Source organism: Chiloscyllium plagiosum, unplaced genomic scaffold (genome assembly GCF_037043375.1).
Source record: "Chiloscyllium plagiosum isolate Xiang-an unplaced genomic scaffold, Cpla_swu_hap1 HiC_scaffold_1, whole genome shotgun sequence".
Classification (NCBI taxonomy): domain Eukaryota; kingdom Metazoa; phylum Chordata; class Chondrichthyes; order Orectolobiformes; family Hemiscylliidae; genus Chiloscyllium; species Chiloscyllium plagiosum.
Genome location: NW_028270139.1, coordinates 85,703,844 through 85,714,035, shown reverse-complemented (window position 1 = coordinate 85,714,035; position 10,192 = coordinate 85,703,844). Strand labels below are relative to the sequence as shown.

At 45.1% G+C, this 10,192-nt stretch overlaps 1 pseudogene; it reads left to right on the top strand.

The window, feature by feature from the left end:
* The first annotated feature begins 8,784 nt into the window (after window positions 1–8,784).
* Window positions 8,785–9,981, top strand: LOC148152152 (uncharacterized; annotated as a pseudogene).
* Window positions 9,982–10,192: the final 211 nt, after the last annotated feature.

Genomic DNA, 10,192 nt, shown 5'->3' with positions numbered 1-10,192 from the left:
CATCCATTTGGCCAAGGCAAACAATCTCAAGGAGCACAAGCCAATGCATTACAATTACAATGTACTCACAAACAAGACATAGCCTGGTTAAGGCAGTGGAGATTGTTTGGTGGAGGAATTATCCAGGCAGCTAATGCATGTGATGCAAACATGGAAAGTTTAGTGGGTTATCTTACACAAGTTACAAGTGAATTTTAAGTATATGAAGGTTTATTGTTCCACAGTGATAAAAGCCTCCGAGCTTCTGTGACGTTGGTGGCAAGAGCCTGGTCCTTGTACACAAGCAGCAATGTGGTGGCAGCACGGTCAATCTGGGCCCTTATACAGCCACAACAATACCCTCTGTGAGGACATGGCCTTAAGCTTCACAGGAAACAATGTTGGGTCTGAAGAGTCCGTTTGCTAAGAATGTGCACTTTCTCTCTGAAAAACCTCTATAGAAGAATTTGAAGGTGCGGAACCTAAGATGCCACAGGAGGAACATCAAAGGCAGGAAGACAGTAATTGCTACCAAACCTGAGATACCAGAGAGTGCCTTTGAGCCATTTGCTTCCAGGTTGACTGAACTGAGTTGGGGCTTTCAAATTGCAAATAGTGATTTGATTTGCATTGCTTTAGGAAAGAGCTGTGCTTGCTGCAAACTTGCCTCAAGAATTAACTTCTTCTCCTCTTACATTCATTTTGTAAAATAAAATGTTGAGCTTTTTCTTTCAACTGTTTCTCTGATATCTTCAACACTACAAATGTTTCAATGTCTGCACCAGACCTGGCCAAGGCAAACATTAGTTCTGATTAAAGTGTGATGCAGTGAGCACACCACCACTGCTCCTGGTTGTAAGTGCTGAAATAGTCCTTGTAGATATACAAAAGGCTGGAAGAGCAAACCAGGCAGCATCACAACGTGAAGTCCAACGTTTCAGGTATAGCTTTTCTTCCTGTCCTTGTACCAATGATATAATGGAGTCCATTCCCTGATAAAGACTGCTTAGTTGTCCCTTTCCCTGAGAATGCTCCTTCTGACTGTCTAACCATTACTAACCCTGCACTGGTTCACAATTCACTAAGCCTTCACTGCACCCTTACAGTGCCTGAGCATCCTCTCTGACAATGCTTCCAGTACTGTGGACCGTAGTTTATGGATTTATTTCCTCCATTGCACTGCAATATTGCAGAAACTAAACAAATATGTTGTTCATTGACCCCCTCATAGCTTTTGAGAGCTTGACAACCCTTAAGGGACAAACATTTCCCTTGTGCAATCCATGGAAATTAGATAGATGCCATCATCTCTCTTAAGAAATATATGTGTGCGTTGGGGGTGGGTGTCTACCAAATACACATTCAGGCTGCAGGCCGTCCACGAGCTATTACCATTACTCCTAGTGACCCAATGATTCATCTGTCATGCTTTGGCAGTAATCACTAGCATTTAGATGTGTCAGTCCATGGCGGGTGAGGTTATCTTAGATTTTCACATTCCTGATTATGAGAGATTAACTGAGAGATTAACACAGCACATTCAGTGGACATTGGGATGATGGAAACCCTGATTTAGAGGGTGTTCTGACAGGATGTAAATATGGACAGTTAAAGTGTGTGGTGACTAAGATGCGTTACATATCTGAGGAGAGTGTCAGCCATGCTGGTCTCTGCATAAGGGGGTGAGGGGAATATGTGTCCGATGGTGGCATCTCAGTGGAGGTGGTGGAAATTGAAGCTAATGATCCTTTGAATGTGGATACTGATGGGATGGCAAGTGAGGGCCAGAGGACTCTATCGCAGTGGTGGGAGGGAAGAGAGGGGGTGAGGGCTAATGTGGGAAATGAGTCGGAAATGACTGAGGGCCCTGTCAATTATGGTGCTGGGGAGGGTGGGGGTGTATATAAGATTGTTGGTTGAGCAGGCATGAGAAAGCTTGAAGGAGCTGAAGGAGGATGAGTTTGCCAAATCGAAAATGATGATAATTTGAGAGCTTTGAAGTTCCTATGTTCAGTGCTGAGCCCATAGAAGTTACAAACCACCACAGAAGCTAATTCAATTCTCAAATATTATGAGAGAACACAAAGTGAGATTTTGGCAATTGTTTTGCATATGCATGTAGCATGCAAAGAGCATATACCACCAAGACAGATCCAGCAGCAACACTATTGATTGAGCTGGTCAGTACTGCTGGACTGGCAGATAGTGAGGGAACTGAAAAGAGGAAAAAACATTCTTGACCTCAACCTTACCAAACTGCTGGCTGGAGATGCATCTATCCATGAGAATATCAGTAAGAGAGATCACCACACTGTCCTTGTGGAGACAAAGTTCCACTTTCACATTGATAATAACTTACAGCATGCTGTGTGGCACTTTGCCAAATGGATTAGACTTTGAACCAATCTAAAAATTCAAGGCTGGGCAGCCAAGAGGTGCTGTGGGCCATCAATAGAACAGAATCATACTCCAACATAATCTGCAGGTTTATGGCCAATATATTTCCCACTCAACCATTATCTTCAAGCCAGGGGATCAACCCATGTTAAATGAAAAGCACAGCACCAGGCATACCTGAAGATGAAATGTCAATGTGGAGAAGTTACAAAACAGGAGTACGTGCAAGCCAAATAGCGTAAGCAGCAAGTGGTAGACACAGCTCAGTATTGAAGACTTGCACTCCAGATCTAGCCACAGCCCTAGCCAAGCTGTTCCAGTACACTTACAACACTGGCATCTACCCAAACTTCCCTGCATATGTCCTGAACATAAGAAGCAGGATAATTCCAACCTGGCCAATTACTGCCCCATTGGTTTACTCTCGATCAGCAGTAAAGTGATGGAGGGTTTCATCAACAGTGCTATCAAGCAACACCTGCTCAGCGATAATCTTCTCAGTGATCTGGATGGGTATATGAATAGAAAGGGTTTTGAGGAACATGGGTCGGGTGCTGGCAAGTGGGATTAGATTAGTTTGGGATATCTAGTCAGCGTGGACAAGTTGGACCAAAGAGTCTGTTTCCATGTTGTACACCTCTATGACTCTTTGGCTCTATGATGCCCAGTTTGGGTTCCGCCAGGGCCACTCAGCTCCTGACCTCATTACAGCCTTAGTCCGATCATGGATAAAAGAGTCAAATTCCAGAGGTGAGGTGAGAGTGACAGCCCTTGACATCAAGGCTGTGTTTGATTGAGTGTGGCATCAAGATCTCTGGCAAAACTGGAATCAATGGGTATTGAGGGGCAAACTCTCCGGTGTTTGAGATCATAGCTAACACATTGAAAGATGTTGTGGTTGCATTGTAGACCTATCATATAAAAGTATTTCTCATCATGCCATTACCATTTACCTTGTATAAGTACAAACATGGACAAAGGTATACCAAACTAGGTTGGGCATCAACAAATCTCAGCAGAATGAGCTTTAAAATACCACACAAAAAATCAAAATACTGCTTTGTTTCCAGCATTTTATTTTACATTTAAATGAAATTATGGCTTGATACTGTTTGGGGTGAAGGAATTTTGATGCGGTACTTGGAGATGATTTTGCTGTCAGAGCCTAAGGGGATGTTTTTGAAGGGCTTTGAAGCTGAACTTGCACACTGCAGTCACCCTTTCAGTCAGTCAGTCTGATATCATCTGCTGGATTTTATCTTTATGATGTACCGAGGGAGTGAATGTTTGACAATCGAGGGGATGTGCCAAAATAAGTGAATTCTGTTTGTTATTGGATTTTTAATCCAGTCACTGCATAATATATCATTGGCACCTTGCTAAATGGATTAGACTTCAAACCAATCTAAAAACTCAAGTCTGGGCATCCAAGAGGTGCTGTGGGTCACGTCACATGATTTGATTCTCCAGTGTACAGGGATTTTATGAGCACAAATGTTGAAACGTTATGGAATTGAAAGCAGAATACATAGAAGTCACAGAATATATGCACAGGCTCAAAGACTGTACTTTGTTTGAGACAAGTCTGCCTTAATAGGATTCTGAAGGCTGTAAGGTCCTGCAGGGATGCAGGGTTTCCTAGTGATGGAAGGAAGAAGACTGCTGGTAAAGCCAAAAGGCCTGACTGGAGCCAGCTGAGAAGGTCAGTAGCAGGGACATGGAGATGCTCTTGGACTCAATGCTGAAAGCAGTTTATGAACTGAGTTGGAAAATGGCACATTCAGCTACATCTTGACATGTTCATCATGACAACACTCACTTTGCCTTCTCAAGTCTACTCCAGCAAATCACACGAACTCCTCATATCACTGTTCCTGGCACATGCACTCATCCCTCTCTATCCAGGCCCTTTACCCCTATTCACCACTGATACCAAACTTTCTAACTACAGGAGATAAGGATAAAAGCAGAAGTCAGCCACATGGCCTCTTGGATCTGCTCTGCTGTTCGATAATGTTATGAATGATTTTCATTGGCTACTGACGTGGCATTTGACAAGGTTCCTCATGGGAGACTAGTTAGTAAGGTTACATCTCATGGAATTCAGGGCGAACTAGCCATTTGGATACAGATCTGGCTCAAAGGGAGAAGACAGAGAGTGGTGGTGATAGAGGGTTCCTTTTCAGATTGGATGCCTGTGACCAGTGGTGTCTCACAAGGAGCGGTGGTGGGTCCACTACCTTTCATCATTTATGTACATGATTTGGATGCGAACATTGGAGATACAGCTAGTAATTTTGCAGATGACACCAAAATTGGAGGGGTAGTGGACAGCGAAGAAGGTTACCTCAGATTACAACGGGATCTTGACCAGATGGGTCAATGGGCTGAGGAGCAGCAGATGGAGTTTAATTTAGATAAATGTGAGGTGCAATTCTGGTCTCCTTTCTGTTGGAAAGATGTTGTGAATCTTGAAAAGGTTCAGAAAAGATTTACAAGGATGTTGCCAGGGTTGGAGGATTTGAGCTATAGACAGAGGCTAAATAGGCTGGGCTGTTTTCCATGGAGTGTTGGAGGCTGAGGGGTGACCTGATAGAGGTTTATAAAATCATGAGGGGCATGGAGAGGATAAATAGGCAAGGTCTTTTCCCTGGGGTGAGAGAGTCCAGAACTAGAGGGTATAGGTTTGGGGTGAGAGGGAAAGAATATAAAAAGGGACCTAAGAGGTAACCTTTTCACACAGAGAGTGGTGCATGTATGGAATGAGCTGCCAGTGGAAGTGGTGGAGGCTGGTACAATCACAATATTTGAAAGGCATCTAGGTATATGAATAGGAAGAGTTTAGAGGGATTTAGGCCAAGTGCTGGCAATGGGACTAGATTAGGTTACGATACCTAGTCTGTAAGGACTAGTTGGACCGAAGGTCTGTTACCGTGCTGTACATCTCTATGACTTTATGATTCTAAGTCAACATCAGTGGGTGTTGTAAATGGTGCAGATGTCTAATACTTAATTTTGTCATCAGATATGGAAGAACTCCCCCAGTCAACCTGCCATCTCACTATTTCCTCCAGCCAAGCACAGTGAGACTCTACCAGTGCCCACTAATTCCTCCTCTACAGCTGTCCTCATGGAGATGGCTGAAGGACCTGATGTTTGATTGTCTTCTTCTGCAAAGAGATAAATAGGAGATCTCTGGGTGCGATTAATAGGATGTGTTGAATAAATGAATGGGGAATATTTGTTGAGGGTGATTATGAGGGAGAAACATGCCTTCAATGCCATGTTATCCATCCTTAGTTTCTTATGGTATTAGGGATAGCATAAGCATTGTCAGAGTAGGTCCCATATCTTGCTGGAGGTGAAACCCACATAAGTGACTGCTGTACCTTTATAAAGATTGATCACAGTGGCAATGGCCGCCTTTGGCTCAGTTGGCAGTGGGGAGGCAAGACCAACCATGGGTCATTCTGCGCATTTCATTCTGGTGGAGGTGAGAAAGCTGGGGACTTGGTTACACCATGTCACTAGGTAAATAGATAGCTCCTTGAAAGTGGGGTCGCAGGTAGATAGGATAGTGAAGGAGGCATTTGGTATGCTTTCTTTTATTGGTCAGAGTATTAAGTACAGGAGTTGGGAGGTCATGTTGCTGCTGTACAGGTCATTGGTTAGGTCACTGTTGGAATGTTGCATACAATTCTGGTCTCCTTCCTATCGGAAAGATGTTGTGAAACTTGAAAGGGTTCAGAAAAGATTTACAAGGATGTTGCCAGGGTTGGAGGATTTGAGCTATAGGGAGAGGCTGATCAGGCTGGGGCTGTTTTCCCTGGAGCTTCGGAGGCTGAGGAGTGACCTTATAGAGGTTTACAAAATTATGAGGGGCATGGATAGGGCAAATAGGTAAAATCTTTTCCTTGGGGTCGGAGAGTCCAGAACTAGAGGGCATAGGGTTTAGGGTGAGAGGGGAAAGATATAAAAGGGACCTAAGGGGCAACATTTTCATGCAGAGGGTGGTACGTGTATGGAATGAGCTGCCAGAGGACGCGGTGGAAGCTGGTACAATTGCAACATTTAAGAGGCATTTGGATGGGTATATGAATAGGAAGGGTTTGGAGGGATATGAGCCGGGTGCTGCCAGGTGGGACTAGATTGGGTTGGGATATCTGGTTGGCTTGGATGGGTTGGACTGAAGGGTCTGTTTCCATGCTGTACATCTCGATGACTCTAATTTTGAGCCCTTCTCACCTCCAAGCTTGCCAACTCTAGAACAGAAAGTCCTGCTCCATCAGTCTCTATCAGGCCATCAACATTCTGAAGGAAATGATCCAAGAGGATAAGGATTCCTTGGGGAAACCAGTCTTCTAAAAGAGACACAGAGTTCTAGGTTCTGAGGTAATAAGGCAGTGAGTGAGAGAGGCAGAGTACAAAGTACACAAGTATGACTGGACTTTGGGAACTAAGAGTTTGCCCAATTTGGATAGTCCTTTAGAGTTCTATTAGAAAGTCATAACTCTAATAAAGAATAATCAGATGGGCCAATGGGCTGAGGAATGACAGATGGAGTTTAATTTAGATAAATGCGAGGTGCTGCATTTTGGGAAAGCTAATCTTAGCAGGACTTATACACTTAATGGTAAGGTCCTAGGGAGTGTTGCTGAACAAAGAGACTTTGAAGTGCAGGTTCATAGCTCCTTGAAAGTAGAATTGCAGGTAGATAGGATAGTGAAGAAGGCGTCTGGTATGCTTTCCTTTATTGGTCAGAGTATTGAGCACAGGAGTTAGGAGGTCATATTGCAGCTGGAGGACATTGGTTAGGCCACTGTTGGAATATTGCATGCAATTCTGGTCTCCTTCCTATTAGAAAGATGTTGTGAAACTTGAAAGGATTCAAAAAAGATTTACAAGGATATTGCCAGGGTTGGAGGATTTGTACTATAGGGGGAGGTTGAATAGTCTGGGGCTGTTTTTCCTGGACTATCAGAGGCTGAGGAGTGACCTTATAGAGGTTTATAAAATCATGAGGGGCATGGACAGGATAAATACACAAGGTCTTTTCCCTGGGATGGGGGAGTCCAGAACTAAAGAGTGTAGGTTTGGGTTGAGAGGGGAAAGATATAAAAGAGGCCTAAGGGGCAACATTTTCACGCAGAGGGTGGTGCTTGTATGGAATGAGCTGCCAGAGGAAGTGGTGGAGTCTGGTACAATTACAACATTTAAAAGGCATCTGGATGGGTATATGAATAGGAAGGGTTTGGAGGGATATGGGCCAGGTGCTGGCAGGTGGGACTAGATTAGGGTGGAATATCCGGTCAGCATGAACAAGTTGGACCGAAGGGTCAGTGTCCATGCTGTACAGTTCTGTGACTCTAAGTTGCTTTGTGCATGCTGGCACCAGAAGCTACTCAGTGCTGACAAGGCTGAGAGACAGAGAGATCCTTTGTTTCTGTGAGGAGACTCACATGGATTCATCTGAATGAAGAAGAGATTCTGAAAAGGTATGATCAGAAGTTAGTGGTTTTCAAGGAGCTGATGAAATTGTTGGGTGGAATCAAAGATAAGAAACATTCATCTATTGGACCGAAGGAAAATAATTCATCTATTCTTCCCTGAACAGCTCTCAATCAGGCACCCTTAGTCTAACTCTCTTGTCATGGCCACACCTGGCATGTCTTCACAGCAGTGCGTGAACTGTGAATTTGCAAAGTTTATTTGTAGCTCTCTCATAGTTTTTTGAGCATTTCAATTTTAACAAAGAACCAGAAGCAAAGTTTCCATTCTAAAAACAAAACGGGCGGCACGGTGGCACAGTGGTTAGCACTGCTGCCTCACAGCCCAGAGACCCGGGTTCAATTCCTGCCTCAGGCGACTGACTGTGTGGAGTTTGCACGTTCTCCCTGTGTCTGCGTGGGTTTCCTCCGGGTGCTTCGGTTTCCTCCCACAGTCCAAAGATGTGCAGGTTAGGTGAATTGGCCACGCTAAATTGCCCGTAGTGTTAGGTAAGGGGTAAATGTAAGGGTATGGGTGGGTTGCGCTTCAGCGGGTCAGTGTGGACTTGTTGGGCCGAAGGGTCTGTTTCCACACTGTAATGTAATCTAATCTAATCTAAACATTCATGTGGAACACAACAATACAGAATAAATTATAAAGGTGGAAGTAGGATCAATCTCTAAGATAGTGATTATTTAAAAATTCTTCTTCAAATGTGTTAAGGTTGAACACTTGAAGTCCGATTCAGCAGCTGCAATGACTTCTGTAGTTGAATAGTTAGAGGTTACTTCCACAGGTGAACAGGTCCTGGAAAGGGATGAAAGCTTCTTTTATTTTATTTTTATGACATTGCAGGTTGTGGGCCTTGGTAGAGTACCACAAGCCTTGGGGGCCAAGATAAACCGAGGCAAGAGCGAGGCCATGCTCTTCAGGAACTCGGCTGACCAATCCTCTATCCCCTTCACAATCAGGGCTGACTACCTGAAGGTGCTGGGTATTTGGTTCGGAGGGGCTGGGGAGTACGCCATGTCTTGGGAGGAGCGTATCAGTAAAGTGAGGCAGAAACTAGGCAGATGGGAGCAACGGTCACTCTCCATCGCAGGAAAAAACCTGGTCATCAGGTGTGAGGTATTGTCAGTGTTGTTATATGTGGCACAGGTTTGGCCTATTCCCAGAACTTGTGCATCCACAGTCACCCAGGCCATCTTCCACTTCATGTGGAGATCAAAGATGGACCGGGTCCGAAGAGACACAATGTATAAAGATCTGGGCCACGGGGGAAAAAACACACCCAATGCCACCCTCACCCTGATGGCCACCTTTGTGTGTGGCTGCATCAAGCTGTGCGTGGATCCCGGGTACGCAAACACCAAGAGTCACTACGTACTGAGGTTCTACCTGTCCCTGGTGTTGCGAAGGATGGGCCTGGCCTCGCTGTTGCGGAACGCTCTGAGTAGTTGGACCGTTCTGTATCACCTGTCCTTCGTGGAGACATTTATGAAGAAAAACACCTATGACCACAAGTCCATCAGGAAGTGGTCAGCACGTGGTCTCCTTCGGGTAAAGGAGAGTGTGGATCCTATTGAGCGGTTCCCTGGGCAGACTTTCAAAGTCATTTGGCAGAATGCCTCATCGCCAGAACTTTCCAACAAGCACCACGACATGGCTTGGCTGGTGGTGAGAAGGGCTCTGCTGGTGAGATCCTTCATGCACGCCCGGACCCTCTGCCCCACCGCACGCTGCCCTCGAAGTAGCTGCGGAGGGGATGAGACTGTCACACACCTCCTTCTAGAATGTGCCTATACAGAAGAAGTCTGGAGAGGAATGCTGTGGGGTTTGTTGAGGTTCGTCCTGAGCAGCTCCATGAAGCGGGACTCAGTGCTCTACGGTCTGTTCCCCGCCACCGAGACGAACATCAACTGTGCCTGGAGGATCATCAACTCGGTGAAAGACACTCTTTGGTCTGCCTGAAACCTGTTGATCTTCCTGCTGAAGGAGCTGACCCCGACAGACTGTTGCAGACTGGCACATTCCAAGGTCCAGAACTACGTGTTGAGGGACGCGCTGAAGCTTGGGGCAGCTGCCGCCAAGGTGCGGTGGGGAAAGACCACCATGTAATGTCTGCTTGCCTAAGAAGAACAGGGGGCCCACTCAGTAGTTGGGCTCCGCTGACGCCTCAGCAGAATATCTGGATGGTCAATGTACAGACTTGTACATACAAATGATTAATTCCGATCTCTGTATGTAAAGAAATGGAATGTATACATATGTATTGCATCACCAATTGTATAGATATCAAAATAATTTTATGAATACAGTATATATTTGA